The sequence below is a fragment of the Nerophis ophidion genome, linkage group LG04 (genome assembly GCF_033978795.1).
Source record: "Nerophis ophidion isolate RoL-2023_Sa linkage group LG04, RoL_Noph_v1.0, whole genome shotgun sequence".
Classification (NCBI taxonomy): Eukaryota; Metazoa; Chordata; class Actinopteri; order Syngnathiformes; family Syngnathidae; genus Nerophis; species Nerophis ophidion.
Window position 1 is genome coordinate 18,533,780 of NC_084614.1, and position 27,728 is coordinate 18,561,507.

Below are 27,728 nucleotides of genomic sequence, written 5' to 3' on the forward strand. Positions count from 1 at the left end.
AGCTCACAATGCACCCGACCTCTATAGCCCCTCCTATGAGTGGTGAGCCCATTGGAGGGATGACCCACGTTGCCTCTTCGGGCTGTGCCCGGCCGGGCCCCATGGGGACAACCCCGGCCACCAGGCCCTCGCCATCGTGCCCCAACTCCGGGCCTGGCTCCAGAGCGGGGCCCCGGTGACCCGCGTCCGGGCGAGGGAAATCTGAGTTCGTTTTGTTGTAATTCCATAGAAGTCTTTGAGCTGCTCTTTGTCTGATCACTCACCTAGGACCTCTTTGTCTTGGGAGACCCTACCAGGGGGCATGAAAGCCCCTAGACAACATAACTCCTAGGATCATTGGGACACGCAAACTCCTCTACCATGGTAAGGTAGCAGCTCAGAGAGAAGTTAATGATTATTTGCAAAAAAAAAAAAAATGTTTATCAGTTTGAACATCAAATATGTTGTTTTTGTAGCATATTCAACTGAATATGGGTTGAAAATGATTTGCAAATCATTGTATTCCGTTTATATTTACATCTAACACAATTTCCCAACTAACACAATTTCCCAACTCATATATATACATACATAATAGACTACAGACTGTGATGAAGTAGGCCGGCTTCTTCACGTAACGAAGCCGGCCTACTTCACCAATCTGTCGTCTATTGCCACCCCCCCCCCCCCCCCCCCCCCCCACCCCCAGGCAGCAATGAGATAGAGACGTGATGGTGGCGACAGTCCAAATTACACTGTTCCTTACACCCACCCAGCTCCTTCCCCGTCCGTCCGCCTGTCCCGGGCGCCCCCCTACCCTGGAGAGACACCACCTTAACTAACAAATATTCTGGGGGAAACACTGAGCAGGATACTCATTTCAAACCAACACTGTAATGTCGGAATGACAATTGAAAGATGTTTTGATGATGAGCGATTCACAGTAGAGTAAAACGTGTGACAACCAATCCCGTTCTCCACTAATCTAAGAGGCCTGGTTGGCATGATGGCATGCAAGCCTTAATCAACATCTCATGAATAAATTCAAAACGAGCTCCAATTAAGCGCTAACGACATGCTAATGAATGAATAGCCCGGGTCCTTTGCTGGGACCAGCGATTGCTTTTGATTTTCAGCTGCTTCACCAGTTTTGTCCTCCGCGGTTGACAGACTTAAGGCAGAGACTTGGTCCGGTCAAGTCAAGTCAAGTCCTGGCTAATTAGTCCCAAATCCCAGCGAAGTCAATTTGTGCCAATAATTGCCTTTCTGTGCTGGCACCTTGCAAATCGTTTCACATTTTTAATTTTGAATATTCAGTAGCATGGAGGGCTGCAGGGAGGTTGATGGACACTTCGACATAAGCCTGGAAGTTGTTACCTTGCACAAACATTGCGCATTATGGACAAGATTTACCGTATTTCCTTGAATTGCCGCCGGCTATGTAATATGCGCCAAACTAGCTTCCCAAAGTTATTAGCGCTTGCTTACTATAACCGCCGGGTCAAATTTGTGACGTCACAAATGACGCTTCCCCTGTTGTCAATTTCAACATGTTGGAGGATTTGTTTTTGCTTATTGTATGTGTAAACCAGGGGTCTTGTTCAAAAGCCATACAGATCACACTGAAGGTTGTGATATAAAACAACTTAAACACTCTTACTAATTAATACGCGCCACACTCTGTGAACCCACACCAAACAAGAATGACAAACACATTTCGGGAGAACATCTGCTCTGTAACACATAATAAACGCAACATAACAATTACCCAGAATGCCATGCATCCCTGACTATTGGCGATTTTATACACCCCGCTAGCACCAAACGACCCCCCCCCCCCTTGCGTCGGTTGAGGTGGGCGGGGTTGGGGGCGCGTGTGAAGTGAATTGTGAAGTGAATTACATTTATATAGCGCTTTTTCGCAAAGTGACTCAAAGCGCTTTACATTGTCCATCCATCCATCCATTTTCTACCGCTTATTCCCTTTCGGGGTCGCGGGGGGCGCTGGCGCCTATCTCAGCTACAATCGGGCGGAAGGCGGGGTACACCCTGGACAAGTCGCCACCTCATCGCAGGGCCAACACAAATAGACAGACAACATTCACACTCACATTCACACACTAGGGCCAATTTTAGTGTTGCCAATCAACTTATCCCCAGGTGCATGTCTTTGGAAGTGGGAGGAAGCCGGAGTACCCGGAGGGAACCCACGCATTCACGGGGAGAACATGCAAACTCCACACAGAAAGATCCCGAGCCTGGATTTGAACCCAGGACTGCAGGACCTTCGTATTGTGAGGCAGACGCACTAACCCCTCTGCCACCGTGAAGTGAAACCCAATATCTAAGTTACATTTTTTTTAAACCAGTGTGGGTGGCACTGGGAGCAGGTGGGTAAAGTGTCTTGCCCAAGGACACAACGGCAGTGACTAGGATGGCAGAAGCGGGGATCGAACCTGCAACCCTTAAGTTGCTGGCACGGCCGCTCTACCAGCCGAGCTATACCACCCCATATGTATAATATAGCCAAGAGTCAAGGTTGCATGGCATTCTGGGTAATTGTTATGTTGCGTTTATACTGTGTTACAGAGCCGATGTTCTCCAGAAATGTGTTTGTTATTCTTGTTTGGTTAGGGTTCACAGTGTGGTGCATATTAGTAAGAGTGTTAAAGTTGTCTATATCACAACCTTCAGTGTAACCGGTATGGCTGTTGAACATTCACCCGGCACGCAGATAGCATGGTATAAAGGCGGGCGCGATGACATGTTGTAGAGCATTGGGTCTCCAACCACCGGGCCGCGCCCCGGTACCAGCCGCAGAAGAATTTTTTTATTAATTTTATTTTTTTTTAAATTAAAACATTTTTTTTTTTTTTACTGCATGCCATTGGTAAGCGCAGGTGTGAGAAGAGGTTTTAATATTATTAGCGCCTGCTTACTTTTACCACTTGCCTTGAATAAGCGCAGGAGTGAGAAGAGGTTTGAAATTAATTAGCGCCCCGGCGGCAATTCAAGGAAATACGGTACGTTTAAAAAAAAAAATTTAAGAAGGCGTCCGCTAAATGATTTGAAATGCATGAATAAAATTGGGCAAAATTAATTTGGTGACTACTCAAGCAGTGGTTCTTAAACTTTTTTTCACTAAGTATACCTCGGAAAACACTTAGCTCTCCAGGTACCACCACGATGACCAACAATAAAAAAAAAAAACACTAGCATAGTAGGCCTAAGTATACATTAAAAACAAGCCGGATGTTTTATTTAATAAGTATATTTAATATTCTGTCTACTGTAGCATTAAACACAGTTTGAACAGTAACACTGTGTTTGAGTTAGTGTTGTCCCGATACCAATGTTTCTGTACCGGTACCAAAATGTATTTTGATACTTTTCGGTACCAAAATGTATTTTGATACTTTTCGGTACTTTTCCAAATAAAGGGAACCACAAAAAATTGCATTATTTGCTTTATTTTAACAAAAACATCTTCGGGTACTTTAAACATGTTTATTATTACAATAGTGAACGTACAAGACAACTTGTCTTTTATTAGTAAGTAAACAAACAAAGGCTCTTAATTTAGTCTGCTGATGTATGCGGTAAAATATTATTTTCTATTCTAATATTTTGTCAAAATTATTAAGAATTAGCGGTAGAAAATGAATTATTAATCTACTTGTTCATTTATTGTCCATATCTGCTTACTTTCTCTTTTAATGTGTTTTATATACACTTCTGTTAAAATGTAATAATCACTTATTCTGCTGTTGTTTGGATGCTTTACATTAGTTTCGGATGATACCGCAAATTTAGGTATGAATCCGATACCAAGTACTTACAGGATCATACATTGGTCATAGTCAAAGTCCTCATTTGTCCAGGTACATATTTACAGAGTTTATAAACATAGTATACATTTTAAAAAAACAAAAGATGTTGTGACGACAAAAAATATTGATGTAATCAGAGTAACATCGACTAGATACGCTCCTGTACTTGGTATCATTACAGTGGATGTTAGTATACATCCACCAGTGGTGTTTACATTGTGACGCGGGTGACCTACGGTGTGTAGTGAAGCATGTTTAGCTATCGTCCTGCAGGGATGATACTTGTAAAAAAACGTACTTTTTTGGTCGCCATGGAAGCAAGGATTAGTGATTTAGAAGTAGCTACAACACTGCAGACGGCGGTTGGACTTGCTAGCCTGAGGGTGTTTCAGTTTTACAACTTCACCTTTATCGGTTTTAAGCCAAAATTCGTCCGTTTTACCTTTTCTGTCTACACACTGTCTGCTTGTAAGTACTCCGTGATTGTGCGCTGCCGAACATGCTCCTCTGCTCGTAAATCAGAGCCCAGAATCCCTTGCAGTACTAACTCTTCCGGGACGCTACCCTCCGACCCCACCCACCACAACGTCACATGTGACTTCAATAATAAATATGGCAGTGCCATGTTGGCATTTTTTTCCATAACATGAGTTGATTTATTTTGGAAAACCTTGTCACATTGTTTAATGCATCCAGCTGGGCATCACAACAAAATTAGGCATAATAATGTGTTCATTCCACGACTGTATATATCGGTATCGGTAATTAAGAGTTTGATAATATCGGAATATCGGATATCGGCCAAAAAGCCATAATCGGACGTCTCTACAGAGAACACAAGTAAAAGAAATTAGATAAGCTCAAATACACTTCCAAACGACGCATGCTGATGCAACGTGGACATACAGCTCGCCTAAACGGCATGTTAGCATCGATTAGCTCAAATATACCTGAATAGCACTCCAACAAGTCAATAACGTCACGCACAGCACAAAACATTTGGTGGACAAAATTAGACAAAGCGTGGAAAATATTGGACACAATGTGTTTTCAAGCTTTTGGGATGCGACGCAAGTGTAAGCCACTGTGACACTAATGTTCATTTTTGAAATGTTTTTATTTTATTTTTTTATAATTGGCTGTGATGATAATTTAAATGAGGGATTTCTAATCACTGCTATGTTGGAATTTGCATTAATATTGATACTGGTATTATTAACTATTGTTTGACTACTTTTGGATTGAAAGAAAATACAAACCCCGTTTCCATATGAGTTGGGAAATTGTGTTAGATGTAAATATAAACGGAATACAATGATTTACAAATCCTTTTCAACCCATATTCAGTTGAATATGCTACAAAGACAACATATTTCATGTTCAAACTGATAAACATTTTTTTTTGTGCCAATAATCATTAACTTTAGAATTTGATGCCAGCAACATGTGACAAAGAAGTTGGGAAAGGCGTCAATAAATACTGATAAAGTTGAGGAATGCTCATCAAACACTTATTTGGAACATCCCACAGGTGTGCAGGCTAATTGGGAACAGGTGGGTGCCATGATTGGGTATAAAAACAGCTTGCCAAAAAATGCTCAGTCTTTCACAAGAAAGGATGGGGCGAGGTACACCACTTTCTCCACAACTGCCTGAGCAAATAGTCAAACAGTTTAAGAACAACGTTTATCAAATTGTAGTTGCAAGAAATTTAGGGATTTCAACATCTACGGTCCATAATATCATCAGAAGGTTCAGAGAATTTGGAGAAATCACTCCACGTCAGCGCCATGGCCGGAAACCAGCATTGAATGACCGTGACCTTCGATCCCTCAGACGGCACTGTATAAAAAACCGACATCAATCTCTAAAGGATATCACCACATGGGCTCAGGAACACTTCAGAAAACCACTGTCACTAAATACAGTTCGTCGTTACATCTGTAAGTGCAAGTTAAAGCTCTACTATGCAAAGCAAAAGCCATTTATCAACAACATCCAGAAACGCCCCCTTTTTTTCTGGGCCCGAGATCATCTAAGATGGACTGATGCAAAGTGGAAAAGTGTTCTGTGGTCTGACAAGTCCACATTTCAAATTGCTTTTGGAAATATTCGACATTGTGTCATCCGGACCAAAGGTGAAGTGAACCATCCAGACTGTTATCGATGCAAAGTTCAAAAGCCAGCATCTGTGATGGTATGGGGGTGCATTAGTGCCCAAGGCATGGGTAACTTACACATCTGTGAAGGCACAATTAATGCTGAAAGGTACATACAGATTTTGGAACAACATATGCTGCCATCTAAGCGCCGTCTTTTTCATGGACGCCCCTGCTTATTTCAGCAAGTAAATGCCAAGCCACATTCAACACGTGTTACAACAGCATGGTTTCGTACAAAAAAAGAGTGCGGGTACTTTCCTAGCCCGCCTGCAGTCCAGACCTGTCTCCCATCGAAAATGTGTGGTGCATTATGAAGCCTAAAATACGACACCGGAGACCCCGGACTATTGAACGACTGAAGCTCTACATAAAATAAGAATGGGAAAGAATTCCACTTTCAAAGCTTCAACAATTAGTTTCCAAACGTTTATTGAGTGTTGTTAAAAGAAAAGGTGATGTAACACAGTGGTGAACATGCCCTTTCCCAACTACTTTGGCATGTGTCGCAGCCATTAAATTCTAAATTAATTATTATTTGCTAAAAAATATATAAAGTTTATGAGTTTGAACATCAAATATCTTGTCTTTGTAGTGCATTCAATTGAATATGGGTTGAAAAGGATTTGCAAATCATTGTATTTCGTTTATATTTACATCTAATACAATTTCCCAACTCATATGGAAACAGGGTTTGTATTAGTTTGTTGGACTGTAATAAAAATAAGTAAATAAATTAAAAAGTCCCGTGACTGAACGACGATAGAACTATTTTCAGCCTCCCAAGTTGTGTTTTGCATGTTTTTCCTTGCCTGCGACGTGTCATGGTTGTCACATCAGGAAAAAAAAAAAACCCGACCTGACATTTGCGAAAAACAACCCGAGCTAAATATCGGCTGCAAATGCGTGATTGATGTTTTTATTAATAGAGAGGCATCGCTGTGGTATTTAAAGACGTTAATTAATGCTGCTCTTATTGTGTAGCTGACTACGTGCACGGCTGGCCAAGTTTGACTGTCGCTATCTGAAGTGGGTTTTCATTTAAACGTCGGACAGGAAGTCATGTTTACGGGGAAAAAATGGTAATTTACAGTCAAAATGATTAGAAAACACGAATGTTCCTTCGTCGCCATCTCCCCACCCTCCCCCTCCCTCCTCCTCCTCCATGCCTGAAGTCATCAAGAGCGAGTATGTAGGTGTTTAATTCATGGGTCCCTGCAGTGATTTCATCTCTCACTGATCCGACACTTCCTTGGAAACCTCATTAAAGACTTTTTTTTTTTTTTTAAACATTAAGTATTTGCTGAATTTTGCGGTAATAAATCCAGGGAGATTTGCCTTAATGCACAGCAGTCTCAGCTGAAATATGCGGGCCTTCAAGCAAGTCCTTCCTGCATTTGAAACTTTTTAATTAGAAGTCTTCCCGTGGAAACAGCCTCCCTATCGCCGAGCTGCTGTTTTGACTCGCATTCTTGTTGCCGTCCCGACGGTTTATTTTGAGGAACTGGTAGTTGGAGATAATGCTCGGTGGAGAAGGAATTTTCGGGGTTGCTCTTCTGCAGTGAAATTGCCGGGTTAGGAGTCGGTGTGGTGTAGGCATTCGGTATACTATGAGACAACAAAGACTTACAAGTCTAAATTGGACGACACGTGATCATTTTTCACTGTAAATGTCACATTTTGACCCAAAAAAAAGCTTTATTTTGCATCATGCAATTTAAAAAAATATAGTAAGAATGCAATCATTTTGTAACAAAATCCTGTTAAAGGGGAACATTATCACAATTTCAGAAGGGTTAAAACCAATAAAAATCAGTTCCCAATGGCTTATTTTATTTTTCAAAGTTTTTTTCAAAATTTTACCCATCATGGAATATCCCGAAAAAAGGCTTTAAAGTACCTGATTTTCGCTATCTTTAAATTTTCCTGTGACGTCATTTAGTGATGCCAACATGGCGGATAGCACAGAAAGATACAGCGACATCAGCTCGGATTCAGACTCGGATTTCAGCGGCTTAAGCGATTCAACAGATTACGCATGTATTGAAACGGATGGTTGGAGTATGGAGGCAGATAGCGAAAAACGAAATTGAAGAAGAAACTGAAGCTATTGAGCGAATAGCTATTGACGCCATTCGGCCATGCATGTCTGCCTCAGCATCGCCTGGAAAATGTGCGGCCCAAACGATCAGGACTTTCGCATTGACACTGGAGCAACTTAAATCCGTCGATTGGTAAGTGTTTGTTTGGCATTAAATGTGGGTGGAAGGAAACGCTGGATGTAAACATAGTTTCAAATGTACATACAGCTAGCCTAAGTAGCATGTTAGCATCGATTAGTCTGATTAGCACATAAGTCAACAACATCAACAAAACTCACCTTTGTGACTTTATCGTTGGGAATGCATCTGCTTTGAGTGTCGCAGGATATCCAGACATTCTTGCCATCTCTGTCGTAGCATCGCCGGTAGAAACCAAACGAGGGACTTTCGCATCTCTTGACACTAGAGCAACTTAAATCCGTCGATTGGTATGTGTTTGTTTGGCATTAAATGTGGGTGGAGAGAAAGGCTGGATGTAAATATAGCTACAAATGAGGCATTATGCTGCAATATGTACATACAGCTAGCCTAAATAGCATGTTAGCGTCGATTAGCATGCCGTGCTAATCGACGCACATTCTACGTAAATCAACTTGAATCCGTCCCTGATTGTGTTACACCCTCCGACAACACACCGACGAGAAATGTCTCGAAGGTACTGGAAAACAGTCGAAAAAACGGAAAATAACCGAGCTGATTTGACTTGTGTGTGTAATGTGGTGGAAAAAATGGCGTTGACTACCTAGGTGACGTCACGTTCTGACGTCATCGCTGCGAGAGCAATGAATAGAAAGGCGTTTAATCCGCCAAAATTCACCCATTTAGAGTTCGGAAATTGGTTAAAAAAATACATGGTCTTTTTTCTGCAACATCAAGGTATATATTGACGCTCACATTGGTCTGGTGATAATGTTCCCCTTTAAATTTGTTTTAAGGCCGATATGTTCGATTTAAAGGGGAACATTATCACCAGACCTATGTAAGCGTCAATATATACCTTGATGTTGCAGAAAAAAGACCATATGTTTTTTTAACCAATTTCCGAACTCTAAAAGGGTGAATTTGGCGATTTAAACGCCTTTCAATTGTTCGCTGTCGGAGCGATGAACTTTCACCTGCGACGTTACAGTGGGAAGCAATCCACCATTTTCTCAAACACATTACACACACAAGTCAAATCAGCTCCGTTATTTTCCGTTTTTTCGACTGTTTTCCGTACCTTGGAGACATCATGCCACATCGGTGTGTTGTCGGAGGGTGTAATAACACGATCAGGGACGGATTCAAGTTGTCTTACGTGGGGTGTGCTAATCAGACATATAAATGGTCACGGCATGCTAATCGATGCTAACATGCTATTTAGGCTAGCTGTATGTACATATTGCATCATTATGCCTCATTTGTAGCTATATTTACATCCAGCCTTTACCTCCACCCACATTTAATTCCAAACAAACACTTACCAATCGACAGATTTAAGTTGCACCAGTGGTCAAAAGATGCAATCATTGGTTAGAAGGCGATCGCCGAATTCGTCCTAATTGCTGCCGTCTGTTTGCGATATGGCTCAATAGCTTCAGTTTCTTCTTCAATTTCGTTTTCGCTATTTGCCTCCACACTCCAACCATCCGTTTCAATACATGCGTAATCTGTTGAATCGCTTAAGCCGCTGAAATCCGAGTCTGAATCCGAGCTAATGTCGCTATATCTTTCTGTTCTATCCGCCATGTTTGTTTGTATTGGCATCACGCAGGGAGGTCACAGGAAAATGGACGGGTGGATATAGCGATGGTGAAAATCAGGCACTTTGAAGCCGTTTTTCGGGATATTGCGTGATGGGTACAATTTTGAAAAAAACTTCGAAAAATAAAATAAGCCACTGGGAACTGATTTGTATTGGTTTTAACCCTTCTGAAATTGTGATAATGTTCCCCTTTAAGAACTCCTTCATTCCGCACTCCATTCAGCTGTATAATCACTCGCCATACAGCAAAAGATGATATCCGTCTATTACCTGACACTTTCTATGTTAGCTACTTCTCTTTGTTTATAATGTATATTTTCTGTTGGATCTACTCTCTATTTTATGCCGCAGATGTTGCATATACTGTTATATTGTATATGGTAATTATTATATATTATATAAAAATATAATAATAGAATATATCTGTATTCAAACAACATTAAAATGCAACAGCGTAAGAGGCCTATGTAGTCATTAAAAACAAGGCAGATGTTTTATTTAAGAAGTATATTTATCATTGTTGGCTGTTAGGGTCTTGGTCAAGTGGGGGTGACCCTAGGATGCGGAGACGGGAGACAAGTTGGAATTACAAACATTTTAAAATGTAATTAGACAAAAAGGGATAACTCAGGGCGATGGGGCAGAAACGCACACCATGAAATCTGGACAAATAGGTTCCTCAGAGGTCGGCAGGAGAAAGGGCCAGGGAACACTGAGCAGGGCAAGAGTCCAACAAAAGTAATCCTTTACCTCAGGGGGACTAGGAGATAAACACACAGGAGGTTAGGGAATTCAGGACAAAGTAGCGAAAACATACCAGGTCTGGTGATGCAGGTGCATGCACGACAGACGGTGCAGAAGTTTTATTTGGATCGGTTGGCTGCATTGGGTTAAAAATTGTTTTTACATATATATATATGTATGTATATATATATGTGTGTGTGTATATATATATTTTTATATATATATATATATATATATATATATATATATATGTGTGTGTGTGTGTGTGTATATATATTCGTTAGGTCAGGAAAAAACATGAAGGCTATTTCCTCCCTACAAGCCTGTTTCGCAGGTTTCGTAGCACTTCAGGGGAGCTTATTGAAGCTTCAATAAACTAAAGACTCTTCAATGAACTCCCCTGAAGAGCAGGGAAACCTGTGAAACAGGCTTGTAGGGATTAAATAGCCTCCATGTTTTTCCTGAAATAAAGAATATTTCGCTCTACCCCGATATTGAGCACTATCTAACGGATAAACCACAGTAAACGTGGCTATGTATATATTTATATATATATAGTGAAGTGAATTATATTTATATAGCGCTTTTCTATAGTGACTCAAAGCACTTTACATAGTGAAACCCAATATCTAAGTTACATTCAAACCAGTGTGGGTGGCACTAGGAGCAGGTGGATAAAGTGTCTTGCCCAAGGACACAATGGCAGTGACTAGGATGGCGGAAGCGGGGATCGAACCTGGAACCCTCAGCTTGCTGGCACGGCCACTCTACCAACCGAGCTATACCGCCCCCATATCAATCAATCAATCAATCAATGTTTACTTATATAGCCCTAAATCACTAGTGTCTCAAAGGGCTGCACAAACCACTACGACATCCTCGGTAGGCCCACATAAGGGCAAGGAAAACTCACACCCAGTGGGACGTCGGTGACAATGATGACTATGAGAACCTTGGAGAGGAGGGAAGCAATGGATGTCGAGCGGGTCTAACATGATACTGTGAAAGTTCAATCCATAATGGATCCAACACAGTCGCGAGAGTCCAGTCCAAAGCGGATCCAACACAGTAGCGAGAGTCCCGTTCACAGCGGAGCCAGCAGGAAACCATACCAAGCGGAGGCGGATCAGCAGCGCAGAGATGTCCCCAGCCGATACACAGGCAAGCAGTACATGGCCATCGGACCGGACCCCCTCCACAAGGGAGAGTGGGACATAGGAGAAAAAGAAAAGAAACGGCAGATCAACTGGTCTAAAAAGGGAGTCTATTTAAAGGCTAGAGTATACAAATGAGTTTTAAGGTGAGACTTAAATGCTTCTACTGAGGTGGCATCTCGAACTTTTACCGGGAGGGCATTCCAGAGTACTGGAGCCCAAAATGAAAAAGCTCTGTAGCCCGCAGACTTTTTTTGGGCTTTGGGATTCACTAATAAGCCGGAGTCCTTTGAACGCAGATTTCTTGCCGGGACATATGGTACAATACAATCGGCAAGATAGGATGGAGCTAGACCGTGTAGTATTTTATACGTAAGTAGTAAAACCTTAAAGTCACATCTTAAGTGCACAGGAAGCCAGTGCAGGTGAGCCAGTACAGGCGTAATGTGATCAAACTTTCTTGTTCTTGTCAAAAGTCTAGCAGCCGCATTTTGTACCAACTGTAATCTTTTAATGCTAGACATGGGGGGACCCGAAAATAATACGTTACAGTAGTCGAGGCGAGACGTAACAAACGCCTGGATAATGATCTCAGCGTCTTTAGTGGACAGAATGGAGCGAATTTTAGCGATATTACGGAGATGAAAGAAGGCCGTTTTAGTAACGCTTTTAATGTGTGACTCAAAGGAGAGAGTTGTGTCGAAGATAATACCCAGATTCTTTACCGTGTCGCCTTGTTTAATTGTTTGGTTGTCAAATGTTAGAGTTGTATTATTAAATAGAGGTCGGTGTCTAGCAGGACCGATAATCAGCATTTCCGTTTTTTTGGCGTTGAGTTGCAAAAAGTTAGCGGACATCCATTGTTTAATTTCATTAAGACACGCCTCCAGCTGACTACAATCCGGCGTGTTGGTCAGCTTTAGGAGCATGTAGAGTTGGGTGTCATCAGCATAACAGTGAAAGCTAACACCGTATTTGCGTATGATGTCACCTAGCGGCAGCATGTAGATGCTGAAGAGTGTATATATATATATATATATATGTATATGTCCGTTCTCCCTTTTCTGTCTACACACTGTGTCTGCTTGCAAGTACTCTGTGATTGTGCGCTGCCGAACATGCTCGTCTGCTCACAAATCCAGCAATGTCACGACGTGATGACGACGCGTCATCATGCCTGTGGGAAAAAAAAATATGGCGAACTGGTACTTTTCAAACAGAGTAAAGTGAAGTGAATTATATTTATATAGCGCTTTTTCTCTAGTGACTCAAAGCGCTTTACATAGTGAAACCCAATATCTAAGTTACATTAAAACCAGTGTGGGTGGCACTGGGAGCAGGTGGGTAAAGTGTCTTGCCCAAGGACACAACGGCAGTTACTAGGATGGCGGAAGGTGGAATCGAACCTGCAACCCCCAAGTTGCTGACACGGCCACTCTACCAACCGAGCTAAACCGCCCCAGTACAGTTTCTGATTCATTAGTACCACGATACTATACCAGTACCCGTATACCGTACAGCCCTAGTTCACACACACACAATTACTGAAATTGTGCAAGTAAGTTCTCATCGTTCATTCATTTGATCTCTGGCTCAGTGTTAAGTTCATTCAATTGCACGGTTTCCTTTAGTCGCAGGGTGAGTGGTTTACAAAAGTAAACAAGGTCTCACTGCCCTGTGCTCATTCACCTGCGCGCTGCGCTGGGAGCAACTACAAGCGCACGTCGGCGCGTGCCTTGCCTGCATTCAGTCAGTTTAATCAGCACTCTACACGCCTATCGCTGATGAGCTCTCTTTTGCCTTCCTAAGCCAGTGCTAACCTGCGTTCCGGGCCAGAACGTAGCGACCTGTTCCCTGTACACAGCATTCCTCTGTTACCGGGTTACGAGCTGTGCGTCCCGTCTCCCCGTGTTCTCCTCTTGGATCTCGACCTCCCGCCTGGACACGGACTTTGACGCCTCGCTCCACAGCATACTTGCCAACCCTCCCGATTTTCCCGGGAAACTCCCGAATTTCAGTGCCCCTCCTAAAAATTTCATCTGTTCTCCCAAATTTCTCCCGGTTTACACCCGCACAACAATATTGGGGGCATGCCTTTAGCGTCCTCTACAACCTGTCGTCACGTCCGCTTTTTCTCCGTACAAACAGCGTGCCGGCCTATTCACATAATATATGCGGCTGTTGCACACACACAAGTGAATGCAAGGCATACTAGGTCAACATCCATACAGGTCACACTGAGGGTGGCCGTATAAACAACTTTAACACTGTTACAAATATGCGCCACACTGTGAACCCACACCAAAAAAGACTGACAAACACATTTCGGGAGAACATCCGCACCGTAACACAACATAAACACAACAGAACAAATACCCAGAACCCCTTGCAGCACTAACTCTTCCGGGACGCTACAATATACACCCCCGCTACCACCCCGTCTCCCGAATTCAAAGGTCTCAAGGTTGGCAAGTATGCACTACAGATACTCACTATACATAGTCACACCCATACACCTTTTGGATTAGTCACACTCCATTCTCTTGTTTATTAACACTGTTTAATAATAAATGTAGAGCTAACCGGCGTCACTTCTGTCTGTGCCGTCTTCTTCCCCACAAGGTCTGTAATTACCTCCGGGTGGCCACACATTGACATTAAGATATCTGGCTGTCGGCAACCTCATGATGTTGTTTTCTGATTAGCTCAGTGCTCTTTGCTATGTAAATAAACAAACAATGGTGTAATACATACTTGCCAACCTTGAGACCTCCGAATTCGGGAGATGGGGGCAGGTGGGTTGGTGGTAGCGGGGGGTGTATATTGTAGCGTCCAGTAAGAGTTAGTGCTGCAAGGGAGTCTGGGTATTTGTTGTGTTTATGTTGTGTTACGGTGAGGATGTTCTCCCGAAATGTGTTTCTCATTCTTGTTTGGTGTGGGTTCACAGTGTTTATACTGTATGGCTGTTGACCAAGTATGCATTGCATTCACTTGTGTGTGTGTGTAAAAGCTGCATATATTATGTGACTGGAAAAGGGGATGTGACGACAGGTTGTAGAGGACGCTTTTCTTCTTCTTACTCGTCGTCGCCATGTCTCTTCTTTGTTCTTCTGCTTTGCCTCCTTCTTGTTGTGTGTGCAGTTGTGCACTGAGCTCCAAAAGCCGTAGATGTTATTGTAGCATCCCGGAAGAGTTAGTGCTGCAAGGGGGTCTGGCTATTTCTTTATGTTGTGTTACGGTGCAGATATTCTCCCAAAATGTGTATGTCATTCTTGTTTGGTGTGGGTTCACAGTATTTATATGGCCACCCTCAATGGGCTGGAGGTGGGGGGGGGGAGGGGGGGTGTAAGGTTGTTGGGGTGCAGGCAGCATACCCCTTCCCCCTTCGAGCTGTCCTGGATGAAATGAAATTCTTTTTTTTCCAATCATTTTGGAACTTGCAAGCGTATTTCTTCTTCTTACTCGTTATCGCCATGTCTCTTCTTCGTTCTTCTGCTTCGCCTCCTTCTTTTTGTGTGTGCAGTTGTGCACTGAGCTCCAAAAGCCGTAGATGTTATTGTAGAGTCCCGGAAGAGTTAGTGCTGCAAGGAGTTCTGGGTATTTGTTTATGTTGTGTTACGTGCGGATATTCTCCCAAAATGTGTATGTCATTCTTGTTTGGTGTGGGTTCACAGTGTTTATACGGGAACCCTCAGTGGGGTGGGGGGTGTGGGGTTGTTTGGGTGCAGGCAGCATACCCTTTCCCCCTTCGAGCTGTCCTGGATGAAATGAAATTCTATTTTTCCAATCATTTTGTAACTTGCAAGCGTATTTCTTCTTACTCGTCGTCGCCATGTCTCTTCTTCGTTCTTCTGCTTTGCCTCCTTCTTGTTGTGTGTGCAGTTGTGCACTGAGCTCCAAAAGCCGTAGATGTTATTGTAGAGTCCCGGAAGAGTTAGTGCTGCAAGGAGTTCTGGGTATTTGTTCATGTTGTGTTACGGTGCGTATATTCTCCTGACATGTGTATGTCATTCTTGTTTGGTGTGGGTCCACAGTGTGGCGCATATTTGTAACAGTGTTGAAGTTGTGTATATACGGCCACCCTCAGTGTGACATGTATGGCGGTTGACCAAGTATGCATTGTATTCACTTGTGTGTGTGTGTGTGTGTGCTTGAAATTAATGTTATCATTATATCAGTTAAAAAGATCATACAACGTGTCAGCATTTCTTGACATCTTTGAGTAAAGAACATTGTTGAACCCGTCCAACTGAGTCGGAAAAGCGGGCGCCTGGATTTTAAGGGGTGAAGGTTTCAGGTGAGAGAGGACGCTAAAGGCAGTGCCTTTAAGACACGCCCCCAATATTGTTGTCTGGGTGGAAAATCGGGAGAAATTCTGGAGAATTGTTGACCCGAGAGATTTTCGGGAGGGGCAATGAAATTAGTGCATTCCCACACCGACTCTGATTTGCCACGTGACGTCTGCGTCGTCGCGGCTCTCGCTACCTGCGCCGAAAAATTTTGCTGGACTTTTAGAACCGCATTCAGCCTTTCGCTCTTCAGAAGTGCACTCAGTCGAGAGGTGCCATTAGCACATAACCACGGCGCGTGGTGAAAAGTGGGCCAAGCAGGAGTGCGACCCTGGAGAATAGTGACACTTCAACATCACAGTCACATCACATTAAAGATGGAAGATTGTTGCTCCCTCAAGCCGTGCTGCAGAGAGACCAGGAAGCGGACATGATGTACCTCGGAAGGTCAAAAGGAAGGCAGGAATTACGCCGTGAAATTACATTACCGAAGTGACTTTTCTAACTTGGATTGCACGGTCTATCACCAGCAAATTACAGTTGTGATCAAAATTATTCACCCCCCACAAAATGTTGGTGTTTTAACAAGTTGGACATTTATTCCGTATTTTGTTCATAGTCATATCAAATAAAGATGCATTAAATAGACAAATGCAACTTGAATTACAACATTATATTTTGTAACATACCAAACAGTGTCATTTCTCTTATTATCTCATTGACAAAATTATTCAACCCCTTGAAGATCATAACTCTTAAGAACAGAATTTGAATAAGGTTTTTTCAATCAGGTGTTGAAAACACCTGTAGATGTGATTAGAACCATAACGAGCAACAATTAAACTGATTGTAAAAGACTGTGATGCTCAGCTTCTTGTAGATGGTCAATGGTGTATTTGCAATGTGGTGAAGTCCAGGGAGTGGTCAAAGAAGTCAAGAGAGGAGGTCATTTCTCTTCATAAGAAAATGATATGGATATAAGAAAATAGCAAGGACATTACACATTCCAAGAGACACAGTTGGGAGCATAATTCGCAAGTTTAAAGCTAAAGGCACAGTGGAAACACTACCTGGGCGTGGTAGAAAGAGGATGCTGTGTGCAACTGCTGTCTGGTATTTGAAGCGTACAGTGGTGAAAAACCCCCGGGTAACAGCTGAGGAACTACAACAGGACATTGCAGAGGGGGGAACGCAGGTTTCGTCCCAGACAATAAGGCGCGTACTACGAGATGAAGGCCTCCATGCCAGACTACCAGGCACAAGAAAAATAGACTCCAGTATGCCAAAAATCATCTGGCCAAACCCCAAAGGTTTTGGGTAACTGTTCTATGGAGTGATGAGAAAAAACTGGAACTCTTTGGGCCTATGAACCAATTTTGTTAAAACACCCAAATTTTTTAGGGGGTTGAATAATTTTGATCACAACTGTACTTGATTAAGTTCCCGCCGTGTTTTCCAGGCTATAGAGTGCACATTTTAGACGCAAACAATAATTTTACGTACATTAGCCGCACAGGACCATAAGCCACAGATATATATATACCAGTACTAAATATTTTGTAGTCCCTGTAATATGGCAGTAAAACGGCTGATCAAACAAAACACAAGTCATCGTCATTAACCCACTACCTGCAGAAGTGAGCTCTCAACCACCTAAACCATACTGACCAACCTTGAGACCTCCGGAGATAGCAAGGGTTTGCACTGGCTTAAAGGCCTACTGAAATGAGATTTTCTTATTTAAACGGGGATAGCAGGTCCATTCTATGTGATACTTCATCATTTCCCCGATATTGCCATATTTTTGCTGAAAGGATTTAGTAGAGAACATCGACTATAAAGTTCGCAACTTTTGGTGCTGATAAAAAAGCCTCGCCTTTACCGGAAGTAGCAGACGATGACGTCACAAGGGTGAGGGCTCCTCACGTCCTCACATTGTTTATAATGGGAGCCTCCAGCAGCAAGAGCTATTCGGACCGAGAATACGAACAATTTCCACATTAATTTGAGCGAGGATGAAAGATTTGTGGATGATGATATTGATAGCGAAGGACTAGAAAAAAATAAAAAATAAAAAGGCAATTGCATTGGGACGGATTCAGATGTTTTTAGACACATTTACTAGGATAGTTCTGGGTAATCCCTTATCTTTCTATTGTGTTGCTAGTGTTTTAGTGAGATTAAATAGTACCTGATAGTCGGAGGGGTGTCTCCACGGGTGTCTTGACGCCAGTCTCTGAGGGAAGTCGACGGCAGCTGCATGGACGGCGCAAGCTCAGCTGATCTCCGGTAAGAGCCGACTTTTTACCACAATTTTCTCACCGAAACCTGCCGGTTGACAAGTGGTCGGGAACCATGTTCGCTTGACCGCTCTGATCTATAGTAAAGCTTCACCTCCGGGAATTGTAAACAAGCAAACACCGGCTGTGTTTGTGTGGCTAAAGGCTAAAGCTTCCAACCACTATCTTTCTACTTTGACTTCTCCATTTTTAATTGAACAAATTGCAAAATATTCGGGAACACAGATTTCCAAAATACTGTTTAATTACGCGATGAAAAGAGACGACTTTTAGCCGTAAGTGGTGCTGGGCTAAAATGTCCCCTCCAACCAATAACGTCACAAACAAGCGTCATCATTCTGCGACATTTTCAACAAGAAACTCCGCGGGAAATTAAAAATTGTAATTTAGTAAACTAAAGCGGCCGTATTGGCATGTGTTGCAATGTTAATATTTCTTCATTGATGTATAAACTATCAGGCTGCGTGGTCGGTAGTAGTGGGTTTCAGTAGGCTTTTAAGAAGCCCAGGAAGCTCATCAGTAACAGGTGTGCTGATTGCAGATGGAAATCAGTCGCCTGATCTTGGAGGTGAGCCCCGGCCGTGACGGTGCAATGAGCATTCCTCCACTTTCCCCGTCTTTTTTTGCCACTTGTGCCAACTTTTTTGAAACATGCTGCAGGCCTCAAATTCCAAATGAGTGAATATTTGCGAAAAATAACGTTTTCCAGTTCGAACGTTAAGTCTATATTGTCTTTGCAGTCTATTCAATTCAATATAAGTTGAAAAGGATTTGCAAATCATTATATTCTGTTTTTATATACGATTTACACAATGTGCCAACTTGACTGGTATTGGGGTTTGCACATTAAAGGCCTACTGAAACCCACTACTACCGACCACGCAGTCTGATAGTTTATATATCAATGATGAAATATTAACATTGCAACACATGCCAATACGGCTTTTTTAGTTTACTAAATTCCATCCATCCATCCATCATCTTCCGCTTATCCGAGGTCGGGTCGCGGGGGCAGCAGCCTAAGCAGGGAAGCCCAGACTTCCCTATCTCCAGCCACTTCGTTTAGCTCTTCCCGGGGGATCCCGAGGCGTTCCCAGGCCAGCCGGGAGACATAGTCTTCTCAACGTGTCCTGGGTCTTCCCCGTGGCCTCCTTCCAGCTGGACGTGCCCTAAACACCTCCCTAGGGAGGCGTTCGGGTGGCATCCTGACCAGATGCCCGAACCACCTCATCTGGCTCCTCTCGATGTGGAGGAGCAGCGGCTTTACGTTGAGCTCCTCCCGGATGGCAGAGCTTCTCACCCTATCTCTAAGGGAGAGCCCCGCCACCCGGCGGAGGAAACTCATTTCGGCCGCTTGTACCCGTGATCTTATCCTTTCGGTCATGACCCAAAGCTCATGACCATAGGTGAGGATGGGAACGTAGATCGACCGGTAAATTGAGAGCTTTGCCTTCCGGCTCAGCTCCTTCTTCACCACAACGGATCGATACAATGTCCGCATTACTGAAGACGCCGCACCGATCCGCCTGTCGATCTCATGATCCACTCTTCCCCCACTCGTGAACAAGACTCCTAGGTACTTGAACTCCTCCACTTGGGGCAGGGTCTCCTCCCCAACCCGGAGATGGCACTCCACCCTATTCCGGGCGAGAACCATGGACTCGGACTTGGAGGTGCTGATTCTCATTCCGGTCGCTTCACACCCGGCTGCGAACCGATCCAGTGAGAGCTGAAGATCCCGGCCAGATGAAGCCATCAGGACTACATCATCTGCAAAAAGCAGAGACCTAATCCCGTGGCCACCAAACCGGAACCCCTCAACGCCTTGGCTGCGCCTAAAAATTCTGTCCATAAAAGTTATGAACAGAATCGGTGACAAAGGGCAGCCTTGGCGGAGTCCAACCCTCACTGGAAACGTGTCCGACTTACTGCCAGCAATGCGGACCAAGCTCTGACACTGATCATACAGGGAGCGTACTGCCACAATAAGACAGTCCGATACCCCATACTCTCTGAGCACTCCCCACAGGACTTCCCGAGGGACACGGTCGAATGCCTTCTCCAAGTCCACAAAGCACATGTAGACTGGTTGGGCAAACTCCCATGCACCCTCAAGAACCCTGCCGAGAGTATAGAGCTGGTCCACAGTTCCACGACCAGGACGAAAACCACACTGTTCCTCCTGAATCCGAGGTTCGACTATCCGGCGAAGCCTCCTCTCCAGTACACCTGAATAAACCTTACCGGGAAGGCTGAGGAGTGTGATCCCACGATAGTTGGAACACACCCTCCGGTCCCCCTTCTTAAAGAGAGGGACCACCACCCCGGTCTGCCAATCCAGAGGTACCGCCCCCGATGTCCACGCGATGCTGCAGAGTCTTGTCAACCAAGACAGCCCCACAGCATCCAGAGCCTTAAGGAACTCCGGGCGGATCTCATCCACCCCCGGGGCCTTGCCGCCGAGGAGCTTTTAACTACCTCAGCGACCTCAGCCCCAGAAATAGGAGAGTCCACTACAGATTCCCCAGGCACCGCTTCCTCAAAGGAAGACGTGTTGGTGGGATTGAGGAGGTCTTCGAAGTATTCCCTCCACCGATCCACAACATCCGCAGTCGAAGTCAGCAGAACACCATCCGCACCATACACGGTGTTGATAGTGCACTGCTTCCCCTTCCTGAGGCGCCGTATGGTGGTCCAGAATCGCTTCGAAGCCGTCCGGAAGTCGTTTTCCATGGCTTCCCCTAACTCTTCCCATGTCCGAGTTTTTGCCTCCGCGACCGCTAAAGCTGCACACCGCTTGGCCCGTCGGTACCCGTCCACTGCCTCCGGAGTCCTATGAGCCAAAAGAACCCGATAGGATTCCTTCTTCAGCTTGACGGCATCCCTCACTGCTGGTGTCCACCAACGGGTTCTGGAATTACCGCCCCGACAGGCACCAACAACCTTGCGGCCACAGCTCCAATCAGCCGCCTCGACAATAGAGGTTCGGAACATGGTCCACTCGGACTCAATGTCCCGCACCTCCCTCGTGACATGTTCAAAGTTCTCCCGGAGGTGTGAATTGAAACTCTCTCTGACAGGAGAGAGTTTACTAAATTACAATTTAAAATTTCCCGCGGAGTTCCTTGTCGAAAACGTCGCGGAATTATGATGCGTGACGTCTTGAGTTGGAGGGGACATATTAGCGCAGCACCACTTGTGGCTAAAAGTCATCTCTTTCCATCGCGCAATTACACAGTATTTTGGACACCTGTGTTGCTGAATCTTTTGCAATTTGTTCAATTAATAATGGAGAAGTCAAAGTAGAAAGATGGAGGTGAGAAGCTTTAGCCTTTAGTCACACAAACACACGGTGTTTCCTTGTTTAAAATTCCCGGAGGTGAAGCTTTACTATGGATCAGAGCGGTCAAGCGAACATGGATCCCGACCACTTGTCAACCGGCAGGTTTCGGTGAGAAAATTGTGGTAAAAAGTCGCCTCTTACCGGAGATCTGTGGAGACACTGGTGTCAACACATTATTTAACTCATTAAAACACTAGCAACACAATAGAAAGATAAGGGATTTCCCAGAATTATCCTAGTAAATGTGTCTAAAAACATCTGAATCTGTCCCAATGCAATCGGCTTTTTAAAAACAATTTTTTACTGTTTTTTTTTTTTTTCCTAGTCCTTCGCTATCAATATCCTCAGCCACGAATCTTTCATCCTCACTCAAATTAATGTGGAAATTGTCGTTTTCTCAGTTCGAATGAAGGTTCCCGTTATAAACAATGTGAGGACGTGAGGAGCCCTCACCCTTGTGACGTCATCATCTGCGACTTCCGGTACAGGCAATGCTTTTTTATTAGCGACCAAAAGTTGCAAACTTTATCGTGGATGTTCTCTACTAAATCCTTTCAGCAAAAAATGGCAGTATCGCGAAATGATCAAGTATGACACATAGAATGGACCTGCTATCCCCGTTTAAATAAGAAAATCTCATTTCAGTAGGCCTTTAAGAATGGATGCACCTCCCAAGAGTGGTAGAGAATGCAGAAGTGCTGTGTGGGTGTATTGTGTAGCGAGGACGTAGAGATACAGTAATAACACGCCACATTTGACTGTGAGCAACGGAAAGGCTGTTATTTTGTTACGCCGCCAGTTCATACACGGCCCGTCACCTACAATCTTCATATTTGTGTTGCCAAGAGGCTTAGTCATCAGATTAAGTGAGTTTATGACGGCAATGTATCGCCCCCCTGATTATTTAACAGCCCGCTCCCCAAGTGTATATCGCCGTCATTTAACTTATTTTGCCACATGAAACATGGTTTTAAAAGAGCGACTGCACACTAAGCCTACGCCCTCTCTTTTTGGTACCTCGACCGCCTTTCATGGCCGGTTGGTTCCGGTGCAACCTTGCAACTAAACAGCTGCTGTTGTTGCTGTTGTTGTTCCTACCCCTCCCTTTTAAAAAGTTGGAGCTCTCGCCGAAGGAAATATGAATCAATTTTTGCAATACGTGGCCCTGGTGGCGCGGCGAAACCCTCCAGACTGTGAAGTGTTTAATTGAATTTTTCGCGTCTCCAGAGGTAAAAGCCCCCCCCGGCCTGCACACCCGCCGCGTCAAATAAACAGTGTGAGAGCATCTCGTAGGGAAAACTCTCGTGATGAAAGGATTTTTGGCCATTAGGGCTGAGTTTTATAACCTTCCCCAGCAGCCAGGTTCCCCCCCCCCCCCCCCCCTGTGAGAGATGATTCATGATTCCAGTCGCTGGCCATGCCAGAACGGGGTCATCTGTGTAGCGACTCCATCAATTCCGACAGCGAAGGGCAGAGCCCAATAACACAGCTTGTTCAACACATTGATGCTTTCTTAATATTCTCTATGGGTGCTTGATCTCCGCTGTTAGTGTAAGTACCTGTAGAAATTAAGTCCACACCGATTCATTTTATCAGCGATATATCAGAGGGGTCGCCGCCTGAGTCTGATTTTACAAACCCCGTTTCCATATGAGTCGGGAAATTGTGTTAGATGTAAATATAAACGGATTTGGAAATCATTTTCAACCCATTTTCAGTTGAAAATGCTACAAAGACAACATATTTGATGTTGAAACTGATAAACATTTTTTTGTTGTTGCAAATAATCATTAACTTTAGAATTTGATGCCAGCAAGAGGTGACAAAGAAGTTGGGAAAGGTGGCAATAAATACTGATAAAGTTGAGGAATGCTCATCAAACGCTTATTTGGAACGTCCCACAGGTGTGCAGGCTAATTGGGAACAGGTGGGTGCCATGATTGGGTATAAAAACAAAAAATGCTCAGTTTTTCACAAGAAAGGATGGGGCGAGGTACACCCCTTTGTCCACAACTGCGTGAGCAAATAGTCAAACAGTGGGATTATTGATAACTCATTACAAGCAAAAAGACATTGCATTATTATTATCATTTTAATTCTCTTTTACTGTACATTTACTGTACAAACATTCATATACACATTCTGTTCATATACAAGTACATATACATACATACATACATACATACATACACTCATGCACATAATCATGTTTCATCAAACATATATCAACGTTGTTGCCCTACGGTAAACTGGGTAACACAAGGCATATTGACAGAGCTTAAACCATTGTTACTATAACAATCTACAAGATTAATATAGGTTGCCTCTCTCTCTTCCCTTTCATCTTTCGGTATTCCTTCTTTTTTTTACATTTTTTTATTATCTTTCCAGCTATCATTATGTATACGTATTGTTGCATTTGAACAACTTTATTGTTGATAATAGAGGTAAACTATTGGTTTTGTTCATGATCAATAGCGCTTTTTCTATTGGTATTTGTATTGCTCCAGTTTTAGTGTAAAAATGCTCATTGTCATTACTATATTATTTATTTCACTATTTGCTATCACTTTTACGATCATATTTGTACATATTGTATGTGCTGGTGTTGTTCTATTGTTGTTGTTTATATTGTTGTATTTGCTGTTGTTGTTTTTGTCTCTCTGTCTAATCCCCCTCTTATCCCCACAATTTCCCCCTATGTCTTCCTTTTTTTCTCTTTCTATCCCCTCCTGTTCCGGCCCGGCTGCACCAAATGACAATATAAATACATTTAATAAAGTCACATTCAAATAAGGCAACAAGAGAAGTATCTTATACTTCTCTTTTGTAAAGTAAATCTGAACAGCCGATATGGGCATCTACATCAACTATATGATTTGCCTGAGAAGCTGGACAGGACAAAAAATAATAATAATAATAAAATAAAATAAAATAATTCTCTCTTTTTTTTTTTCCAAAGCCGGTCACACTTTTGGTGGCATTTTCGCCAATTCCATTTTTATTTTGATTTTACGTATACTCTTTTAATCCAGTACTTGTTTATTTTTCCTGTAGAATGTGTCGCGGGCCAAAAAAATACAGTTTAGTGTGCAGCATCTCCTCATCTGGAAACAACAACACAGGAAATGTGTCCTGTGACAAAACGTCCGACTAAAAGTTCCTCGCGTGAATAATTGTTGTAGCGGTGTAGCGTGCAAGGACGAGAGTGGAAGAAGCGTCAAAGATTAAGTTAACTGTTTTAATGATATTCAGACTTTAATTCAATCAATCATGGAGCAGCATCTCCTCATCCGGGTAACAACAACACAGGAAATGTGTCCCGTGAAAAAACGTCTGACCGGAACTATAATAACTAAAATTCCTTGGATGAATACTGTAAACTCACTACACCGGTATGTTTTAGCGCTTTCATGGCAAGTTTACTGACAACTATAAGAAAAAACTTTACACTACTTTATATTCAGAAATGGTCTATTATGCTCACTTGGGAGACGCAAACCTCTGTGCACAAGCTTAGTAGATCAGCTTTCAAGTTTGCAAGTGTTCTAATACATGCACAGCTTCAGTAGATCAGGCCCCTTACAGCAGTGGTTGTCAATCTTTTTTCAGTGATGTACCCCCTGTGAAGATTTTTTTAATTCAAGTACCCCCTAATCAGAGCAAAGCATTTTTAGTTGAAAAAAAGAGATAAAGAAGTAAAATACAGCACTATGTCATCAGTTTCTGATTTATTAATTTGTATAACAGTGCAAAATATTGCTCATTTGTAGTGGTCTTTCTTGAACTAGTTGGAAAAAAAGATATAAAAATAACTAAAAACTTGTTGAAAAATAAACAAGTGATTCAATTATAAACAAGCAGCGTTGGTCGGGTCCGCCTTTGGCTGCTCCGCTTTGGCTGCTGCCCCCGCAACTCAAGCCCTGGTCTTAGTCAGACCTACATAGAGGTTTTTATTTCATGTTTCTACGACATTCCTAAGAGAAATTACGAGCCGTTTTGTCTGTGTTTTCTCCTAGGAGGCGCTAGAGCGCAATTTTGATTTTCGGGGTTTGGTTTTTTATTAGATGGCAATTTTCGCCAGTCCTGATGCTTGTGTAAAATTTGGTGAGTTTTGAAGCATGTTAAGGGGGTCAAATTACAGATTGGCATTTCTGGATGTTGTTGATAAATGGCTTTCGCTTTGCATAGTAGAGCTTTAACCTGCATTTTGAAGCATTTTAAGGGGGTCAAATTATAGCTCAAAGAGGCAAAAATGACATTTTTTAGGAAACTTTACACAGGGGTTTTTTGAAGGCGCGTAAAATCAAAACCGGAGCACTAATCAAAACTATTTCGATAACTTTTAATCAGAAGTGATTCAATTATAAATAAAGATTTCTACACATAGAAGTAATCAACTTAAAGTGCCCTCTTTGGGGATTGTAACAGAGATCCATCTGGATTCATGAACTTAATTCTAAACATTTCTTCACAAAAAACGAAATCTTTAACATCAATATTTATGGAACATGTCCACAAAAAATCTAGCTGTCAACACTGAATATTGCATTGTTGCATTTCTTTTCAACATGTTGAAGTATTATTCAATAAATATATTTATAAAGGATTTTTGAATTGTTGCTATTTTTAGAATATTTAAAAAAAATCTCACGTACCCCTTGGCATACCTTCCCCCAGGGGTACGCGTACCCCCATTTGAGAACCACTGCCTTACTGTATAAACATCTCTTAGGGCTCAACAAAAGACAACACTGGTACACTGGTAAGGCAACATAATCTAATATTTTAGGATTTTAGTCTATATAACACTTGCTATTGAGACACCGAAGTGTAAGAAAACAAGATAACAACTGAACAATTAAAGGCCTACTGAAACCCACTACTACCGACCACGCAGTCTGATAGTTTATATGTCAATGATGAAATCTTAACATTGCAACACATGCCAATACGGCCTTTTTAGTTTACTAAATTACAATTTTAAATGTCCCGCAGAGTCTCCTGTTGAAAATGTCGCGGAATGATGACGCGTGCGTGTGACGTCACCGTGGGTCACAGACATGTTCTCCCAGCACCGATCACGGCTAAAAGTAGTCTGTTTTTATCGCATAATCACACATTCTCTGGACTTCTGTGTTGCTGAATCTTTTGCAATTTGTTCAAATAATAATGGAGACGTCAAAGAAGAAAGATGTTGGTGGAAAGCAGTGTATTTTGTCCGGCTGTAGCAACACAAATACAGCCGGTGTTTCTTTGTTTGTTGTGAAGCTTTAATATGGAACAGAGCGGTCAAGCGAACATGGTTCCCGACCACATGTCAACCGGCAGGTTTCGGTGAGAAAATTGTGGTAATAAGTCGGCTCTTACCGCAAACATGAGCGGAGCTTGTGTCGTTCCTCCTTCATCTGTCAAAGAGGCAGCTGCGACTCTTTTGGCTCCTCCATGGCAGGACACTGGCGGTCACCAAACCCCTCAGACTTTCAGGTATGACTATATAATCTCACTAAAACACAAGTAACACAATAATCAGATAAGGGATTTTCCAGAATGATCCTATTCGGTGAGAAAATTGTGGTAATACGTCGGCTCTTGCCGTAGACATGAGCGGAGCTTGCGTCCTCCTGCAGCTGTGGACACTCTTACCTCCTCCCACCGGAGACACATCTGTGGCCACACCCTTCTGACTTTCAGGTACCATATAATCTCACTAAAAGACTAGTAACACAATAAGCAGATAAGGGATTTTTCAGAATTATCCTAGTAAATGTACATCTGAATCGCTCCCACTGCCCTGGTCTTTTTATTATTATATATTTTTTTCTAGTCCTTCACTCTCACTATCCTCATCCACGAATCTTTCATCCTCACTCAAATTAATGGGAAATTTGTCGCTTTCTCGGTCCGAATCGCTCTAGCTGCTGGTGGCCATGATTGTAAACAATGTTCAGATGTGTGGAGCTCCGCAACCCGTGACATCACGCGCATATCGTCTGCTACTTCCGGTACAGGCAAGGCTTTTTTATTAGCGACCAAAAGTTGCAAACTTCATCGTCGATGTTCTCTACTAAATCCTTTCAGCAA

At 43.0% G+C, this 27,728-nt stretch overlaps 1 protein-coding gene across 1 annotated transcript in view; it reads left to right on the forward strand.

Moving 5' to 3' along the window:
- Positions 1–27,728, forward strand: part of LOC133552155 (uncharacterized) — an 89,630-nt gene that overhangs the window by 25,554 nt on the left and 36,348 nt on the right. The window lies entirely within an intron of this gene.